This window comes from Syngnathus typhle, linkage group LG19 (assembly GCF_033458585.1).
Source record: "Syngnathus typhle isolate RoL2023-S1 ecotype Sweden linkage group LG19, RoL_Styp_1.0, whole genome shotgun sequence".
In the NCBI taxonomy this organism is placed as follows: Eukaryota; Metazoa; Chordata; class Actinopteri; order Syngnathiformes; family Syngnathidae; genus Syngnathus; species Syngnathus typhle.
The window spans coordinates 2,875,128-2,895,270 of record NC_083756.1 but is presented as its reverse complement, the minus strand read 5'-3'; the positions used below and the strand labels follow the sequence as shown (position 1 = coordinate 2,895,270).

The following is a 20,143-nucleotide window of genomic DNA, read 5'->3' as shown; positions in this document are numbered from 1 at the left end:
TTTTCCTTGCATAACAAGTTTTGCTATGGCTTGGTCATTATTTGATTGAATATATTCATTTTTCTCAGTCATTCCAAAGTACGGAAGAGCCACACCATAAAAGAATCAGTATTGGCATTAAAATTCCACCATTTTTTTATTGCTCGTTACCATTAAAAATGTCACGGTGTCAGGTACGATTACAAAGACCAGCGTAAGAAAAAGGGAAGCTTTTAAGCCTCTGCAACTGAGCCTAATCCATCCCAATCAATACACCTGTACTCCTCTCCATATTGGCCACATGGGCTAATCATGTGTCTCTCCATCACGGTAGCCCCCCCACTCACCCTCTTTGCGTTTCGAGGTCCGGCACGTTATTGATTCTTGGGGCAGGGTGGCAAGTAAGTTAATAAGCTTGGGAGTCATCCATCAGCGGGGTAGAGACTGTAACGGCGCGCAACAGTCTTAATCAAGTCATCAGCCGCCGTCGGGCATGACGAAGGTAATTAAAAACAAAACAAAAAAACGGAAAAAGAGTCGAGAGAGGGAGCGAGAAAAAGGGAAGAAGGGATAGGGAACGTCCATTTTTTTTTTTTAAAGAGCTTTATTTCACTTGAGTTAATCAGGAAATACGATCAACCGGGCGATCCGATGGGTGAGCTCGTGACGGGCCAATCCGGTCAGGCTGAAACACAAACGACCTCGCACACCTTTTCCCTTCACGGCCCACACGGGCCAATAAACACCAAGGGATGTATTTCAAGGGGTGAAGCCAAAAAGGATGAGCTCACACTTTGTTTGCTAACAAGCAAATATATAGCAGAATATTTTATTTTGTTCTCAGCTCATAATAAACACTCCGTCTCCGAGCATAACAAATCATACACAAAAAAGCAACAGGGGTCTGGCTAATGACAGTTGTTAATCCCACATGTGTGTGTTTGTGTGTGTGTGTGTGTGTGTAAATGTGTGTGTCTCGAAGAGCAAGTCAATTACGGCGCGAGGCCTCCGCGGATACGTTAGCTAGTTGTGATGGGTGCATCAGCGGGTCGATGCCCAACAACCACAGAGGGTTTGTTTAGGCCTTGCGATCATTAATGTGTGTGCCGCGCTGCAAACTCTCGCTCTCTCATTCACGCACACACACACGCACACACACATACACACACTGCGACATAGCAACAAGGGTATGTCAAGGTGTGACAAAATCCTACATACATTTTTACGTGAAATGTTTCAACAGCACAGAAACTGTAACATTTTAGTCGTTTGGTAGAAGTTCAACCGCCCTGACTTTTCAAACAACTTGAACGCATCATTGCCTGTCGTGAATGTCACACAGAATTGTAATGATTGACAGAAAGCCATTTGAATGGAATTCAATTCAACCCACTGATGACTCCCGCCCTAAAGAGCAACATGGCACACTTCAGTGTTTGCCTTACAGTGCCTTCTAAAAGTTGTGCCCATTGTGAGGGCCTGTGTCGCCGGGCTAATTACGCCTCTTTTTGTGGGAAGCACACTTCTCCTGAGTGTGTGTGTGTGGGGGGGGGGGGGGGGGGTCGAATTGGTTGGGGTAGTGGTCATAAATGAAGGAGCAGGCACGTACGGCCAACAATGGATTCACAGGATTACTGCTCACACAAAGAGTCTTGCAGTAATTACATTTCAATTACTCCAGTTTTGTGTGTGCGCGCGTGCGTGTGTGTGTGCGTGCGTGCGTGCGTGTGGTTGAGTATACCATAAATGTTACAAAAATAAGATATTCTAAAATCCCAATATTAAATACTTTGTAAGTATCTTTATTTATTCCATTTTCCGTTTTTTCCCATGTATAATGCGCAAAATTTAACTAATTTATTGTCCTAAAATCTGGGGTGCGCATTATACATGGGTACAATTTTTATTTTTTTTTATCCGGATATCGTACGGAGGCCGCCATTACAGATGCGCTTTCTTCTCTGCTGTTCACTTCAAACACGCTCCATATGAACACAATGCTCTCGTATCAGACGCTTGCTCGATCACCTGCTCGTTTGCTGTCACAATGTACCCTACACAAATCCGAAACATTTCTTCGCTTTTGAGTTTGCTAGCGCATGCGCAGTGATACTGACCGGCAGAATAACATCCGGTTGTTCCCAAAGATGATATTTTTTCTGAAATAATTTTACGTTTACGGACTTAAGTAGGAGTCAAAATTTTGATGCGTATTATACATGGGTACAGGCTTTTTTCCAGCATCAACATGCAATTTTTAGGGTGCGTATTATACATGGGGGCGCATTATATATGGAAAAAAACGGTAATCACAATTCATCTTTAGGCGCAGTTCCCCTCCCCATAGGAAACCTCAGCACTTCAATATATTTTAAATGAGATGCAAGTCAAAATATCAATGAAAAGAAAAGAAATCTGCCTTCTAAGCTTTCCAAGCACCTAAATGAAGGTTTTTGTCACGTAACACCTCTCAGATTGTGTCAGTCAACACTGAGCATTGTTATTTTTTATTTGGCTCCTATTAGGTGTACTTAACAATATGGCTTGAATCGTAAGTTCACCTCACCTGTTAGCAGGATGGCCTTTGATAGTCCCTCTGCGCTTTCTTTCCTTTCATCCGGCGGGCCTCGGACTGATTATCGGGAGTGGTCCTCTGTTTACAGTCCTACAGCAAGGCCCTCATTAGCGGGATGAGCCAGCTAGAAGGACCCACTTCAGGGGTTAAGACAGCACATGAGCATACATACACTCATTTGGGGGGCTAAGGCCACCATGAGAGTGATAGTTGAGCTGGATTGATCCCTGATGAGTGTTTTTTTTTTCTCCTCAATGCATTTAGCTCATTTGAAAACTGCCAAAAAGGCACAAACCACAGTATGTATACATTGTGGGCCATATTCAGAAAAGGTTGGTCATTAATAGTGCAGGCATAAAAAAAAAAGAAACTAATTTAACAATAAAAAAGCTGCCTCATCATGGCACTTTGGCTCACAGGTCCCTCTGGTGTAACATAATAATAACAACATAATAACAAGCATTAACAGTTAAGCCAACTTGAGTGTCAAAAGACGGACCATGTGTCAAAGAAAACGGATCTCTGAAGACACTAAGAGGTGTTTGTTTTCATGAAGAAATAGCTGAAACATCAATTTAGAATTATATACAAAAATTTAATTAGGAAAAAACAACCGAAAACGTGCGTCGAGTCTTTCTACTTCGCGATGACTTTCAATCATTTTCTATAAACTGCGCGAGAAACTTAGATAGAAATGCATTCAGGTCAAATCAAGAGGGCAAAAAAGGCGATTAAATGGAAAACAAGATCAATACTTATTGCATCCAAAATGGGTTTATTTTAATTTGTCTCCAAGATCATAAACAAATATCCCAAAACTATATTTCCATAATTTGTAAATGATTGCTTGACCCAATCTTGATGGTTTATAATAATATCATCACATATGTATGATAATAATATCCCCTCGAGGTTGTCTGCTGTGTGCGTCCATGCGTGTGCGTGTTGTATCAATGAAAACGAATCGGCAGGAGAAGCAGACAGACTTTGATGAACAATTCCTGTTCATGTCAATAAAGTTGGCTCGGTTGGCCGCCTCCACCTCAACGGGACAGTATCGAGCGCCATCTTGTGGTCGTTCTTTTTCCAACCAGAAATTGGAATGAGAATGGGAAAAATTGCCATCAATGTTGCGCAATGATAAGCAAAATATCTCAATTGGTGAATGCAGGTTTCTTTAGTCACAATTTTCTTGCATTTTTGGGCGGGGGAACTTTGCCGTAGCCAAAGTATCAGTCCTTCTTATCAGTACAGAACGGAGAAGTCGTACTGGTGGAAAAGAAGAAAAGTGGCTATGGAAACTGTTTTCATCGTCATGGTGTCATGTTAGCTCATTTTCTCAGAGCGTTGTTTCGGGCTTGCACACGCTCATGTTGTCATCGAGCTCGCCAGATCCGCCCCGCGTTCCACTTTGGATCAAAGTCAAAGTGTTGCTTGCGTAAGGTAATATAAAGGCACCGCGATGCAATCGACGGTCGTAACCTTAAGGTCACGCATGTCTCCAGCCCAAACGCCAAAGAACCCCTTTGTCTCTTTGCCGCTCTGGCCCTCTTTGACTCTTTGAGCGGCCATTTTGCTTCCCCTCCTTCCCGTTGGGAGATTTGTGCTTTGACAACCAATGACGTCTCAGACGATTGAGTCGCCCATCCCGTTCCGTAGCGGGAGAGGCCTGGCAGCCACATGCCGTCCTTGGTGAGCACACGTCCTATGGAGTTGCAGATTTCCTCTCAAAGCTTTGCATTTGATCCCTTTGCGTCTTAGTGATGCGCGCATGACATTTGCAAGCGCCGTGTCATTTCCAAAGGGCGGATGTCCTTTTCTTTGTAGGCCAAGCATTGTGGGTACGCCTGAGCTGAGACTGAAAGCAAAGTCCCATCGACGGCCGAGTACTAACTCTGGTGCACCTTACCTCGCTTGCTCGGGCAAAGTGTGCTTCTTACTCGCGCTTCTTCCTCAATCAGCAGAAGAAAAGGATGACCAGCAAGATGGCTCGGCTGATGTGGGCGCTCCTGATCTCCCTTCCGCTTGCTGGTAACTTACGTATTTGAAAACAAGACGGAGGTTTGACCTCTCGAATGAAATGCCGTTAATGAGATAGATGATCCATGATGCAGACAAGAGAAACTCACGAGGTGTGCTGTGACAATGATTATTGTGGAACTGCTGGTAAAAAGTAACTTGTGCTTTGTTTTCAACAGCAGCAGCAGCAGACAAAGAAATCAAGGGCGAAGCAGGTGGCAATGTTACCATTGCAAGACTAAGCTGGATGACTACACAAATGTCGTCTGGGAAAAAATGGACAATGGCAAGATTCTCACCTACGGCAAGACCGAATCCGGCCAGTCCGCTGACGGGGCCGCGACCAAGGCCGTGACCGAGGCCCCGATCAAGGCCCCGACCAAGGCCGACCAAGGCCCCGACCAAGGCCCCAACCCAGGCCAAGGTCGATGCAGGCGCGCTGTCCAAGTCCCTTAAGAACCCAACTGCAGACACTTGGAAAGTCACCAAGGGGGTTCTTTACAACCCAAAGTTCGTGTTTGACCAGACCCGTGGAGATCTGACTATCGTCCAGCTTGGTTTTACAGACAAGGGCAAGTACAAGGTCACCATGACACCCAAAGATGGAAAGGCTGAGGAGAAGACTTTCACAGTCATAGTCACTGCTCGCGGTGAGTCGCTTTCCTTCTTGCCGCGCGCGCGCTCGACCAATGCCATGGATGGAGTCCGACTGCAAATGTTTGAGCCGATATTATTTTGGAACCTGTGTGTATGTGTGCGTTGCATGCCTTCGGGTCCAGCAGGGGTCAAACCAAATTGCTTTGTTGCTGCCTTTCAGGGGGTCAACGCTGTTCGCTTTCGCTGCCGCTGATGGCCATTTGCAGCGTGAGCCTGATGTGGTGGTTCTAGACGAGCTGGTGAGTTCACGGCCAAACGTTTCCCATCGGGAGTGGGCTGTTGCTATCGAGACACTTTGGCATCCATTGTGCGACGATCAGGTCAAATTCGGATTGAAGTGCTGTCAGATAGAATATTGTCTCGTCCCCCATCTAGAATGGGATCTTCGTCCATCCGTCCGTCCACATTCTCCTCCTGATGATTCGGCTAATGATAGGAGGACCCTCCATCAAAACTGCGTCGCCATGGAGATGCATGGAGCTGCTTTCATCTGGGTCCTTCTAAAGAAAAAAAAATAATGGGGCCTTACCCTCTATCTTGATCAGAATCATTCAATCATTGATAACCAAATTAATTTCACATCTGTCAAAAAGGACTTTGCTTCCTCTCCGTTTCACTTAAATAAGCATTAAAATATGAAATGTTAAAAATAATTGAAAAACAAACAAACCCCAAAGCCTTTCATCATCCTTTTTCAAAATGATCTGGCTACAGCGGTGCCTTCAGATACAAGTCTTTCATTTGGTCTGCAACACATTCATATTTTACCCACTCACAGATGGCTGAGTGGGTAAAATTATTAAAATGGGAATGCAAATTGCCCAAAAGTAGCATCTTAATCACTAAACTTTTCTACGGCAGTCCAAACAATACCTAATGGATTGTGTTCGCCCAAGTCGCTTGATGTTGATGTTGTCCCCCTCGCGATGAGAGCACAATGTGAATTGTATGCTGCCGAAATTTGATTTCATATTGATATTCATACGTATTTCATCTTGCATGTTTTCACCTTCGATGTGTGCCTGGATTTTTCCGGAGATCAATTAAACCTTGAAATCCCTAAAGTATCTTGTCTCCAGAGTCAATGATTTCTATGTCTTCAAATAGTATTTCCGTATCAAAGCATTTTTGCTGGTCTACGTGTACAAGTATACGTTTTAAAATTTTAAAGATTGAATATATCTTGTTACTGTACTTACGTAAAATAGGAAACGCCCGTGGAAACGCTTCTCATTTTGTAGCGTTACTGGAGCGCCATCCGGCGGTGCAACTCTGGACTACATCACCACCAGGCATGAAAAGAAAAATCCAGAGAAAGTTATTAGTGAAAAGAAAAGGGTTACGCAATAACTTTTGAGGTGCCACAAAATGAGCATTTCGTTTACAGGGCTACTGGAGGAGTCTGCAATGAACTCGTTGAACACTAGATGTCAGTATTGTCATTGTTATTTTCTTACAATCCAGGCCCGGAGTTGCCCATTTAAGGAGAAAGACAGTGACGTCATCGTTCTAAATGATGGATCATCCCCTGCCTTTTGCTCCTTTTGTTGAAGAAAAAAAAAATGTAGCCAAGTAAAGCTGCCAAAAGTGCTTTTATCGGAGGGAGGGGGTGGGGGCGAACTTTTTGGAACAATTTTGCTTGAGCGACTCACCTGAATAGTTAGCGCCACTGACTGTTAAGCAAGACCCCAAAAAAGCGGGTCGGGGAAAGTGGTAGTACGTCATTTCTGGCACGGTAATAGACGCTAATCTGGGGCTCCCATCTCACCCTAATGCACCTCCAGTAGGAGATGATCTCTGAGGGAACAGAAAAGACATTCAAAACCATCTGCGTCAGCTCAGATCTTTTCTTGATTTTGCTCAGGATGATGCACACCCCTAGAAGTGAACTCTCAGCCTCAAAAGTCAACACAGACATAATTAAATTGTGCTATTTTTGACATGATTGCAGGCCTTTTTAAAAAATTTTTTTATAAAATGCGATTCAATACCTCATCTCGAAACATGAGGTGCGATATGATTCAAGAACAATGCATTTCAAACGCTGCCTCGATACAGACTGTTAACCCCTGCATCAAATCATTTCCCTTTGTTTTTTTTTTTTTCCATCCTGTAGCAGGCAATCCATTTCAGGGGGTCTGCCGGCGTGTGCGGTGCCCCCCATATTTTGTACGGGCCCAATAACCGCGGCACGGCAAACCGTTTTTCATTAAGGCTTCAAAGTCCATTGAAGGCATGATTAATGAAGCCCCGTAATGTTGCATGTCTTTAATTACCGTAATGCACTACCGCCGCAGCAGCACCTTCGATGCATTAGCGACCCACGCTCAGCTCCCAAATTTCCCAGATTTTTTTTCTTCTTCCTCTTGTTTTGTTTCTTTGCAACGGCACCGTTAAGGTTTCTTTAATCACGCTGCATTGAGCTCTGACAAATGAGTCCGGGCAGTGACAGATTGGAGAGTGGGGCTGAGGGTAATTACATGCAGTGGGCTCGAGCGTGTGTGATCAGAGCGTGGTATACGGTTCACAGGGTTCTGTAAATAAAGAAAATTATTCCAAGAGTGTCGTAACAATGTCGGAATTCTGCTCCAGGAACCGTGACGCAGCGGAATAATGTGGGTGAGTTATAGCACTAGAGCAGCTATAGATAACATAACGAGGCATATATTCTTTATCCTCCTGCAATAGAATTAGCAACTGTTTTTTTAATTTAACATTACATTTTTCAGATTTTTTTTCAGAAAGATCAAACGACTCCGAGTCGAACCCGCGTCTGAAAAAAACACGAACCGTTTGGTGCTCACTCATTATTTATTTCCTGTGAGGCAGGCAGGTCATCGGTCGAACTGTACGAATTAGCCAAAATAAAAAAACGCAAGGAGACAAACTGCTAACAAAGCCGAACGGATGGCTTCCATCGAGCCGCTCGGGGAACCCGGACATGACGCCACGGTCAAAACACGCCATGAGTCTCCTGGCTGGGTTAATCAAGACAAGCCCCAAGTGTGTGTGTGTGTTTGATTGTGGCCCACCGCTACATTTTCCGCATGTGTGAAGACATTGCTCATTCACGATCGTATTTTTGGACGTTACATCCAGTCGGCGGGGGGTCGTTACATATTTTGCCGTAGAGTAAACAAATAGAAACAGTGGTTATCATCCATCATTCTGTGTGGTGCCGAAAACAAACATGGCTTCTGTTTTTTGTCTGTTCATACGTGTATATATGATTACGTGTGTGTAAAAGTGTGTGTTTTCGTGCAGATGTTAGCACCTTAGGGGCATTTTTGGCCGATTAGCTTGACTTTATTTTAGCTATATATCTGATAGCGGCTGTTGCTAAAGCATTAAATGTTTCTCAATTCTATATTTTTTGAAAAATGTACTACTTCAGTTGGCATTTTTCTTGTTGAGAGCGCCCATCACCCATTCAAATGGTATAAAAGGGGGGGGGGGGTCCCCTTGGAGCTTATCACAGCAGGCCCAGAGATCTTCCAGCGCAGCCCGAGATGCCACGGCCGATTAGAGCTCAGGCCTGGCGTCTTTGATGGTGGCCACGCTGAAATTTGTTCTACATTAAGCCGGTGCTAATGTGATTAGAGAAATTGATCCATTAAATCTACTGTAAAAATGCGGGGTTTGAACTTGATACTGGCGGAGAAACATGAGAGGTACTGTGAAGGATTTAAAAGAGGCTTTGATGTCATATTTAACCCATCTGCACAAAACGGGGGAGAGGGGGGGTGGTCCATAAAATGCATTTTGGAGTCCGAGAGACCGGCCCCTGAGTGAGAAATGGCTGTTTTACTTTGGCCATGAAGAAAGAAGGAGGTGGGGGGGGGGTCGCATTGTGCCTCTCAGGGCGTTTTATCGGGGCAGTAAAGTGACCCAGACGTTCACCCCGTGTCACTGTCGCTACGGGTCACAAATTTAGCTTTCAAAACAAAGTTTTCATTCCGACGCAAAGCGAGAGATGTATATTATATTTTTTTTTTGTGATGGCCATTGTTTTGGTGGGACTTTTGTAGTGGACTAGGTGCCGAAACGTGTTCAAAATGGCCGCTACCACTCCACGTCCACGCTGTGGTGCCGAAGCGCTAGCGCGTCTTTAATATGAATCCCGTGGAAGGCAGTTTAGTGAATAATCAGGTTATCTCCCAGCGGCGCCGCAGGCCTCAAACCTCGGCGATGCAACTGCAGCGGCGCAGACGGCGGCCAAGCCAAACAAGCCAAGACGGTCAAATGCATCAAAATCAGACGCCGTTTATTTTGTTTCGGGTTTGACGGACTGTAATTTGGGACAAAGACGTCCGTCGCTGGAGGACAAATGCTGCGGGAAGTTGATGAGGGGTTGGCCTGTGCTGGAGGTGAGGCTGAGGGGAGGGCGGACATGTTGTGTTATGTGTGACAACTAACAGGCTCGTGTGAAAAAAAACATGAATGAGCTGCCTTGTTCACACGATGTCAACTGTTTGACTCGCGATGATTTTTCGGATCATTTTATGAAGTCGACTTACAATTTTCGGCACTCGCAGGTCCTCGCATATCTTTGGAGGGCTCCTCCGAGGTCATTTCGCCACACAAGGGACTTTCCCAGCAACCCTAACCCAACAACCATGGTGCATCTCATGTGTATAATAAGCTAATTGCAGGGCCATTTTGCGGCTTTTCTTTTGGATGAGCCGCAGAAAACGAACGGAGGCTTGCTAGAAATATAAATATGTAACATAAAGTGGTAGAATATACATATATAATATAAATACAGTACTCTTCCTGTGTGCCCCAATTTGGAGTTCAACTCAAATTTGAATTGTGGTCAGTAGATGGCGCTCTAGATGCACATATGTGCTGAAGCAGCAACATGAGCTAAGGCCACACAGGCCAGAGTGACACCTGATAGCACCTCATTACCCATCAGCACTCGGCACTCATTAGACAAGAGCCCCCCCCGAAGCTTTTGTTGGTCTAAAAGCAGACTCGGCTCTTTTATTTTTGACCCTCCCCCCCCTCGAGTCATTTAAAAAAAAAAAGAACATTGCAAAAGTAATAGGGAACCCGTTTTGGTTCATTATAGTTTAAAAATTGATCAAATTTTTTTGTAATATATAATCCATCCATCCATCCATTTTCTGAACCGCTTAGTCCCCACGGGAGTCGCGGGCGTGCTGGAGCCTATCCCAGCCGTCATCGGGCAGTAGGTGGGGGACACCCTGAAGCGGTTGCCATTCAATCGCAGGGCACACACAGACAAACAACCATTTGCACTCGCACTCACACCCAGGGACAATTTGGAATCTTAAATCGGCCTACCAAGCATGTTTTTGGGATGTGGGAGGAAACCGGAGTGCCCGGAGAAAACCCACACGGGCCCGGGGAGAACATGCAAACTCCACACAGGGAGGGCCGGAGGTGGAATCGAACCCGCACCCCCCGAACTGTGAGGCGGACATGCCACCCAGTGCGCCACCGAGCCGCCTGTAATATATAATATATAAATATATCTTATTTGATTATGAATTACATATTTGATATATTAATTCTATTATACATCTGAGCTGGAAAACTCCCACCGCAATCCTAGCGTTTACTTATGGCACAAAGGGAATTATGAGGAGGTTCATTAATAATTCATAAAGAATGGATTGAGTTAAACAGCAGGAGCAGAGCGGTACAGTAAACGTCTCGCTTGGGACAGCGAGTGATCAATGAGCCGGGCATTTGCTTTTGGGACGCTCGCTCGGCTGGTCGGTCGGTCGGCGGGGTCACATGACAGCGGATTCCGTGAGAGTGCGGGGCAGCGAGCCATTTCTTGACACTAAAAGGACGATTGGGTTTCGAAGGGGTCGCGTTTCATAGTGACAATGAAATGCTCGCTATTGATAAAAAGTGGGAAACGCATGTCGGAGTGAAAAAGAATCCGAGGAAAATGATTGACTGAATAAGTAACAGTCTGATGACTTATGACTTTAGCAGTCTAACTGAATAATTGGCAAACTTACTGAAGACCTCACTAACTAACTAACTAACTAACTAACTAACTAACTAACTAACTAACTAACTAACTAACTAACTAACTAACTAACTAACTAACTAACTAACTAACTAACTAACTAACTAACTAACTAACTAACTAACTAACTAACCGAGTCACCAGATGAAGCGCTTCATCCAACAGGAAGTGATGGCCATGATGCTTTTATTTAATCATTTTTCAGGCAGTGGCTAACACACACACACACACACACACACGCACGCACGCACACACACACACACACACACACACGCACACACACACACACACACACACACACACGCTCGCACAAGCAATGCATGCACACATTTGGAAGAGTCGAAAAGACGGACGAGGGATTAAATTTAGTGCGTGCGAGGCGCCACTCAGGACATGCCCGAGTGATAAACACGGCGTTGATGATAGCGATGATTAATGGTCATAATATTCAATAACTGATTTCAGATTTCCTCATCTAGCAGCGAGGGCAATAAAACAGGAAAAGCGCTTTGATTCATAAAATACATTTTTCTATCAGGCTACTCTTCTTTTTTGTTGAACTTTTTAGAATTTTTTGTTTTCCCAAAATATCCACAACTGTAACTGCCGAAGGTGTATTGTAGAGGTTGAGGGTTGGTGGTTGGGGGGGGGGGGTTATGACAAGAAAGAGTCATCAGCAGCGGACAAGGGCAAAAGAACATATTGATGGAGAGGCATGCCGACATCAGATAGCTGCTATTTAAAAAAAGCATCGCTTCCTCATGGATTTGTGGCAAAATGGCCGTTGGAACGCTCGTTTACTTACATCCTCACCAGCACAAGACTTCATCTCGGAGTTTCAACATCAGCGTTAGTTAACCATTAAGTGTCGCTCCGGTCACACCCCGCCCCGCCTCCCCACTTCAAGTGGTCACGCTGGGATCAAGTACAACCAAGTGACAGTGAGTCTTGGGCAACAGCTGAAAGATGCTGGCAGTGGAAGTGGGAGTGGGTTTAGGGATTTGGGGGTGTGTGGGTGGGGGATTTCAGTCTGGCTTTGACTTGGGCTTAAAGCGCACAGGGGTGGAAACATTAGAAGCAAAAATGTTCTACTAGTCCAGTAGAAAGAGTCTCATTTTAGTCCATTTGTCTGAAGAAAGTAAAAAATTGCTTTGGAAGGATATGCAACAAGCACCGAGGAGAAATCCCTTTGCCCCCCCCCCCCCTCTTGTGCCCCTTAGCCCATTATAACCCCTTGGTCCCTTGTACCCGTCGCTAAGCTTCTCCACGTCTGCCCCCTTCTGTCACATACACCCCTGCCTTGTCACACCCCAGCACTGATGGATTGTCAGGGTCACTAGTTCAGCTGTGGAGTTCAAGCCTGTGGGCTCCAAAGACATATCCCCGCACCAACACACTGCAGTCTGCTCCCCCTACCCCTTGCCCCCCCCACTCTCCACCAAAGCCGGGCACTCAGCTGAGAAAACTCATAATTCTCTCCTGAAAGTCTCCCCCCCCTGCCTCCGACACCCACCGGTAACACTTTCATTCCTCGCAGGGCCCTCAAATAGACCCCGGCTTCCCGGGGCCACATAAATCACCACGAGGGGTCGAGGAGTCGGGGCACAGAATCATGAGGCAGGAGTTGCCTCGTGGCGGCCGATCAGTCAAAGCAGTCAACACGCCGGACAGTTATCTCTTCATAATTGCGTCTCTGGAGACAGTGTCCAGTTTAATTCAACTTATGATGAGTGAGCCCTCTTTGACACCACCATCTCCTGGGCAACAGTGGAATTACACCCAAAATTAACAACAAAACCCAGTTATAACTGCATATGAAAAATCAGCAAAATGGAAATAGAGTCTGTATTCTTCTGACTGAAAATTAAATTCATATTTTTTTTTTTTCATAAATTTGATAAAGTTAAAAACGCCACTAATCGTAATGTCAAATTTCACCCACCTATAGTAGATGCTTATGGACGTTTGGATACACGATCCCAGATCACTCGGCTCCGGACCACATGGCGAGGTACAAAAGGGGATCTGGAGAGTCTCGGCTTGTGGAGCCGAATCGACATTGACACGCTCTCCGCTCTCGTGCTAATAGCGCTGAACTGACGAGGCAGGAGGAGGGCAGCAGACTTTGGGTGGTGCCGGCAGTCCAGTAGTTTTGAAACGTGGCAATTATCAGCATTAGCCCGCTCCCCTCCCAACCGACCCGTATCGTTAAAAGTCAGCGGAAATGGCAGCAATCAGGGCCGATTTCCCTGCGAGATGCGGGACGGGCTGGACACAACACACACGTGCACACACGCACACACACACACACACACACACAGCACACACACGCGCACACACACAAACATCGGAGAGATATAGACGCTCAGGAATCCTGACAGATGGAAGCGAAGCGGGCCGAGCCCCGACGTAGCCAGAATTGCTATGGGATTGACTCACAATTAAGATATCAAACGAGATCATGGCAGCTCACTGACAGCTGCCGCAATTGTTTGCACCTGACCCCCCTACCCCATCCAGCCCCCCTTCCCCCATCCCATCCCCACGTCTGCAATGGATTAGGTCCACTCGTGTTGGTGGCCACATTTTCACCTTGGCGCAAATGATTTACTCCAGACTCGTCTGCCTGGCGCGACACAAGCTGCCACATATTCAAATTCAATATTGACAATAATTAAGTGCGGATTGAAGTTTAATTTGTTACTCAAATCAATTTCACAGTTGAAATGAATGAAAATACTATTAATGCGTTCCAGCCAATTCCCCCACCAAAAACGAAAGTGTTTTTTTCAATGAAAATAATCCATTAGCATGTTTTTGAGTTTTCTTTTTGATATGCTAGCATTACGATAGCAACATCGTGCCATTCTCTGTTTTATAGAAGAGGAAGTGAAGAGGTGCACAACAACGCATGCCCTTGTCGGGCCCTCTTTCCCCGGTACCTGCTGCCAATGTTCCTGGAACCAGGCCAGTCCCTGTGGACCCTCCCCGGATGCTCGTATGCTTCCCAGTGTGTAATCGGAGCCGGGCCTTTGACACAGTACAGGTATGTTCCCCTGTGGCCCAGATTACCGGGGGACTGTGTAAACAGCCCGGCTAATCTGAGGAAGTATCCCCTCCGCCAGTTTGCCAAGCCTGCCCTCGCTTACACGACGGCTATTTGATTGGGGGCGGCATAAAAACCGACGCTGGCGCACCTCCACTTCAACATACACACCCAAATTAAATTCTTAGAGGCATCGTGTTGTCATGCTTATTGGGTTCATTCTACTTCGCAAATGCTCCCCAAAAAATATTTATGATTACAATTTTTCTAAAAATGAGACGCACCCCCTAAATTGTCAACTATTTGGGATCTGTTTGAATTATTAGTTTTTGATGGCTAAGAGAGGAAATAAACAAATGCATTCTTTTTTGTGTTTAGAAGAGCACCATCCATGCATAGAAGCGCTTTTCCCCCCTGGAAAAAAAAACCTCATTCGGAGTGCGCCTTATCCGTGTATCAGCGAATCAGTGAGGCAGCTTGACATCCTGACCTGGACGTTTTCATGCATTGATAGATATTATTCAAATGCCGGAGCCATTCTTCAATTAATCCAGGTTCATTTACGTATCCCTCCCTCCCCGTCCCACCCAGCATGAATGGGCCCACTGTTGGGCCCAGGCCACCCACTCTTATGGGAATCCGCAGCGAATTAGAAAATCTGTCAATACGGGAGAGCGCGGATACGCCGCACCGCTCCATCTGTTGTAGAAGCGCTCTTTTGTCCGAGATCTGCCGCTGCTTACCTGAGGAGAGTTAACCCCGAGGTCAATGACATCCCCGCCGTGTTTCATGACCGGCTGGGCCTTGGCGGGAGCTCTGTGGAGGCCCATTGTTGTCCAAGGGGAGCACCACTCACTTCCTCTTGGCTCGACCCTATCGCATACCTATGTGAAACGGACCTGTGAACAAGGCGTATTAGATAGGACCTATTCATTAAAAAAGAAAGACAAAATACAATATGGACATGAAAAATTACCCATGTCATTTACTAAACTACTGGGGAGTCAGAAAGGGTAATAAACATTTGCCAGGAATATTTTAAGTAGTTGGGGATTCGTGTTTCACGTCCAGTCTCATCTCCCACGCCATAAACAAATCAAGCAATCAGGTCAACGCTCATTTGATTAATTCCGTCTTTGCGTACACAAAGTGGCACATCATTGCTGTGTTGATATTTGAATAGGATTTGAGCGGGATGTAAATGTGGAGTGAGAGAGTAGAGCGTACACAGGTGTGTCACATGGCACACGCTGACCGCCGTCGTGCTCTTTGGTTAGCGGCCGTTGGGAGGCAGACAAAACAGAATAAACGTGTTTTGCTTTTTTTGTGGGGCAGCTGATGATAATGACATCTGTGTTTGTCCGTCCTGCCTTTCTTGGACAGCTATGTCATCATTGCATTCGCGGACTGCCCCGAGGGGGTGGCGCGCGGGCAGTGAGGGTGGCGAGGTTGGCGTTGAGGCTGGGGGAGCATGGCGGGTTGGCGTCACCTGTTCCTCAAACCAAAATAGGACACGACTTGAGCTTCAATTTTTAGCAGCGACAAGGGCAGAGCGATGACTGATGAGCGCGAGCCGGCGCACCCCCGTGTTGGCCTCCTTCGCTCTACCTGGGACGCCAATATGTTGTTTGTTTTTATACTTCCCCCTGGTGCAGAGGCGTAGCCAAGCCGGGGCGGCGCCCCGGTTCGGACTCCCTGCGCCCCGGTTGAAAAAAAAATCTAGCTTTTTCGATTCTTCATTTTCATGCCGTTTTTTTCTTTCGGTCTTACGCGAATGTGCTTGCGCTATTCTATGTATGTGCGCGATGTTATCCATTCACCGTTTGCCTCCCTGACCCGGATGTTGTTTTAGCGATCAGCGAACGGCGTGGGTGATGTTAGATTTTTTTTCCTCTGGGCGTGCGACCCTACTGGAAAAAATCCTGGCTACGCCTCTGCCCCGGTGGCCGAGGCGGGCATACCACAGAAGGAGCAGCACCATGCAATGAAGTGAAGCATAAAATCAGGATGCACAAATGATTCCATTAGTACACATGACATGTATTCTAGAATACATTTCCTTTTGTACATTATAATAAAGTGCAATTTTGCCCTAAAATTTAAAACACTGCAATGTTGAATTTGCAGATATCTAAAAAAAGTGCTTTGAGTAAAAGAGGTCAAAGCCTGGAAAGAAGCACCCGAGCCCGCTGGGGTTTTTGTCAGCGATACGACTGATGACGGGTTCGGCTGACGCTCGGGTGTCACACGGACTTTGTCTCCGGGACACCGCCTTGGGCTGATTCCCACATCCGCCCTTGTTATTTCTACAGCGAGAGTTAACAAAGCATCCCTGAGATGCTGGCTATTTTTACCTTTCTCTCGGTCTGTTTAAAAGGTACGACATGACAGGCATGATAAATGGCGGCAATAATTCACAAGAAAAGTCGAAGAAGCGCTTGTTGCCTGCAGGCCTTTTGCCCAATAAATACACTGAAGGCCAAATTGTTGCTATGTGGCATTGTTGGGCTAGCATAGCGTGACAAGTCTTTTGTGCATTCGCCCCATTTTTCCTCAACATGCAGAACAACACAAAAGGACAACATAATTCAGTATAAATATTTAAATAAGTATAAAATTGTAAAAATAGAAGAAGCGACAGCTACCAGCCACAATACTTTGTCGAGTTATTCAGTTCGACGGATGGGTTCAATGCGTCGTGGGTTTTCGCTAGCCACAGCTTGGTGCTTGGCGCGCCACCATTTTGTTTTCCTGTTGTTCAAATCACTTTCCGACAACGAAAAACACGCAGTCAAGCCACAATATTCTCCCCGGGAAGATAATCAATGCCATGGATTGCCACAGATTAAACCGGGGCCGCTTGCTTTCCCCTCTCCGACATTCTGACCGCTCAGTGAAGCGTACACACAGATTTGTTCATTGTTATTAAGCGTCCCTGCATCCTTCCCTCTTCCCGCAGGTCTTAACTGTGATGACAATGCTTTCCATGCCATGCTCATTATTTACAATTCCTGTAAACAAAGCAGCGCTTTCATGTAAGCAAAAACTACACAGTGAATACCCCCTAATAGTGCATATCAACGGCTATTAGCAGCAGCAAAAAAAAAAAAAAAAGGACACCTAAACAGTAACATGTGAGCACTTTTGGTTTGGGGAAGTTCCACTTCAGAATGGTTAAAGTTTAGGACCAAAGCCGCATGCTGCTATTAGTTTTTTTTTTTTTTAAACACAACATCTTGTGAAGTCAATTAAACAAAACAATCCTCTTTAGCTTAGCTTTGTTGGCGTAATATTAGCATTTTGGAATAACCGGCCAGCAAAAGCAACAAAAAGCCACGTTTTTTTTTTGTTTTACAGCTGGTCACAAAATGTATCAATTAATTCAACGGCCAATTTTTGAGGCCCCGCATCCCATTCCGTATTATGATTGGCTGCGTTTTCTGGGCGTGGCCAAGTACACAGCGTCAGCAGTCCACGTTGAATTTGTAAAGTCATCGGATGAACGAAGCGTTTGGGGTGTACGTGACAGATTGATGATGCTGTCAGATTCCCTCCATTAATCGTCACATCTGCTCGGTCGATCTCGGGAGCGCAAATAGGACGCGACGCACGCCGCTGGCCGTCGCCCAGAGCGTCCCATTGACAGTTCGCGATCCGCTCCCTCATCCTGCGTCAATCGGCCGGCACAACAGACCTCCATTTGTCTACCTGTCAGCGGCCATGCCTTGCAACTCAATGCGGCCACGACTCTTGAACTGCGCCAGCGTGGACGGACCTTCCTCCAAAGATGGAGCCTGTCTTTTAGCAGTGCCCATTAAAAAGGACACGGGTCTTCTCTTTCTACGTGCGTGTGTGAAGCCACATTAATCTCCATGAGTGAGCACGAGCAGGTGTTAACCTATGTCCCTACTAATCGCCATGGAAACAGACTTACGACACCTGGACAGGTCACTGATGTGTGGTTGTACAAGGCCACCGATTCCAACTCGCTGAGTTTGATAATTCCCTTTTACAGTCATTCCTTATACCAGCACCAACTTTCATATTTATATAAAAAAAAAATCTCTGACATAATTTGTCCAGGATATGAACACTTATGGGCTTAAGTGTCTTTATAAGGCCATCACAAAACAACTAAATGAGAGTATTGTTGTCAACAAGACATCAAATCCATCCCTGAGCACAGAATATCATTTTTAATGCCGCCTTAAGTCCTCTCCAGGAAATACTAGAGGAGGACTTTGCCGTGGAATGTGAGGGCTCCCACCAGGCATGGGGGGCCGCTTTGGGCTGCCACACGCTAGGATTGCCAGGGGTCGCTGCCCCCAGAGCCCTAGACCCTTAGGCCCTAGACAAATGATTTGGAAGGGTGGAGGGGTGTCAGACTTTATATATATATATATATATATATACAGTATATAAGTAGTATATAAGTAAACATATGGCCCTGTGTACGCTATAAGGAAACAGAAGATGCATAGAACGAAAACATAAGTTGGGGGAAGCAAAGAAGGGGCTGATGTAATGCTGGCAGGTTGGCACCCCCACCCCCTCACCCCCTTGGGCTTTGCAGTCGTCTGGCCCAGCTGTCATCTTTCTAATCATTTCTTTATTTTGCAGGAAGAGCTTGTCGCCAGGGGAAACGCGCCACTTCCGGCCAGTGGAAGGGGGGGGGGGGGGAACCCGATGCCGGGACCCGCGACGTCTGCAGCCGACATCACAAGGGAACGCAGTTGCCTTTCATCCTGCCTGTGTTTCTTTGCTTTCTTTCGCTTTCTATGCACACAGTCATCGGTATCAGTCCCCCCACACCCCACGTCCTCAGGGGGTGTAACTTGACTTCGCAGTAGTAATAGTTTTCCTTTGACATCTAAATGATTATTTAGACTTTCATTTTGGAACGTGTGAGAGTTTGCTGAAACTTGGATAAGATCTCATGAACTAAAATGGTTCATTAAGATCTAATTAACCAACTGGTTTGACACAACAGAAATTGTTGCTATCGAATGTCGCCATGTTTGAACCGTGATTAAATATATTTTACTGATTGATTGCATTTTTCATGTTTACATTTTATTTTCAAATGACAGATTTCATTGGACAGTAACTTTAGGCAAAGTTTAACAATAGATGACAGAAGTCGTACCTTTGATGTAGTTCAGTTCTGGTGAAGCCGTTTTTTTTAGTACTCTGCTCGGTGGTCACGTATGGCTACTGCATGCAGAGGCGTGCTCGCCTCGATTGGGTCAAAGGTCAAAAGCAACATGGCCTCCTCCGGTCTTGTGATTGAACAGTGACCTCTTTTTCAAAGCTTGACCTGGAAGCATGATTTGACCATGTGATTGAATTCAAGCTTGAAAGATCAGCCTAGTTTATTCCGGATCAAGTCAACATCCACCACTTAACAGCTGATCTCATCGCCTCAACAAACAAATGGTGAGTGAATGCAATGAAGCTACTTTTCACTTACAAACATTGCAACTTGGGTATAGAAAAAAAAAAAACGGCGCAAACTTGTCGTACGTTTGCTCCAGCGCAAACCTTGGGAAGTCCTTGAAGACAAGAAACCACCCCCGTTCCCTAAAAACACCCCCCGGTCTGCCAGCCCAGCAGTCCGGCATAATTAAGGCCAGCCTTCCAATCACGAAACCCAAGTTGAGCGCGACGATTGATGACATCACGCAGTGTTATACGAATAAGAAGCGTAAATCTAGTGGAGTAACGTACGTCCCAAAAAACATGCGGCATGTTTGAAATGTAAACATTTTCAGAGACTGATTGGTGTCCAAACCACAAGACCATTACCTGTCAGGTCTGAGCAGCGCTTAAGTCCTTGATGAGATGTGTGTGAGTGTGT

At 45.8% G+C, this 20,143-nt stretch overlaps 2 long non-coding RNA genes across 2 annotated transcripts; one reads left to right on the top strand and one right to left on the bottom strand.

Annotated features, from left to right (window-relative positions):
- Window positions 1-3,309: 3,309 nt before the first annotated feature.
- On the bottom strand, window positions 3,310-12,167 carry LOC133143588 (uncharacterized). The gene is made up of 4 exons (XR_009710447.1): window positions 12,046-12,167; window positions 6,883-7,027; window positions 6,430-6,507; window positions 3,310-5,730 (listed from the first exon to the last, which is right to left on the bottom strand). It is a non-coding gene; the product is annotated as an uncharacterized LOC133143588 (long non-coding RNA).
- Window positions 9,411-19,310, top strand: LOC133143590 (uncharacterized). The gene is made up of 3 exons (XR_009710450.1): window positions 9,411-9,597; window positions 14,122-14,286; window positions 18,907-19,310. It is a non-coding gene; the product is annotated as an uncharacterized LOC133143590 (long non-coding RNA).
- Window positions 19,311-20,143: the final 833 nt, after the last annotated feature.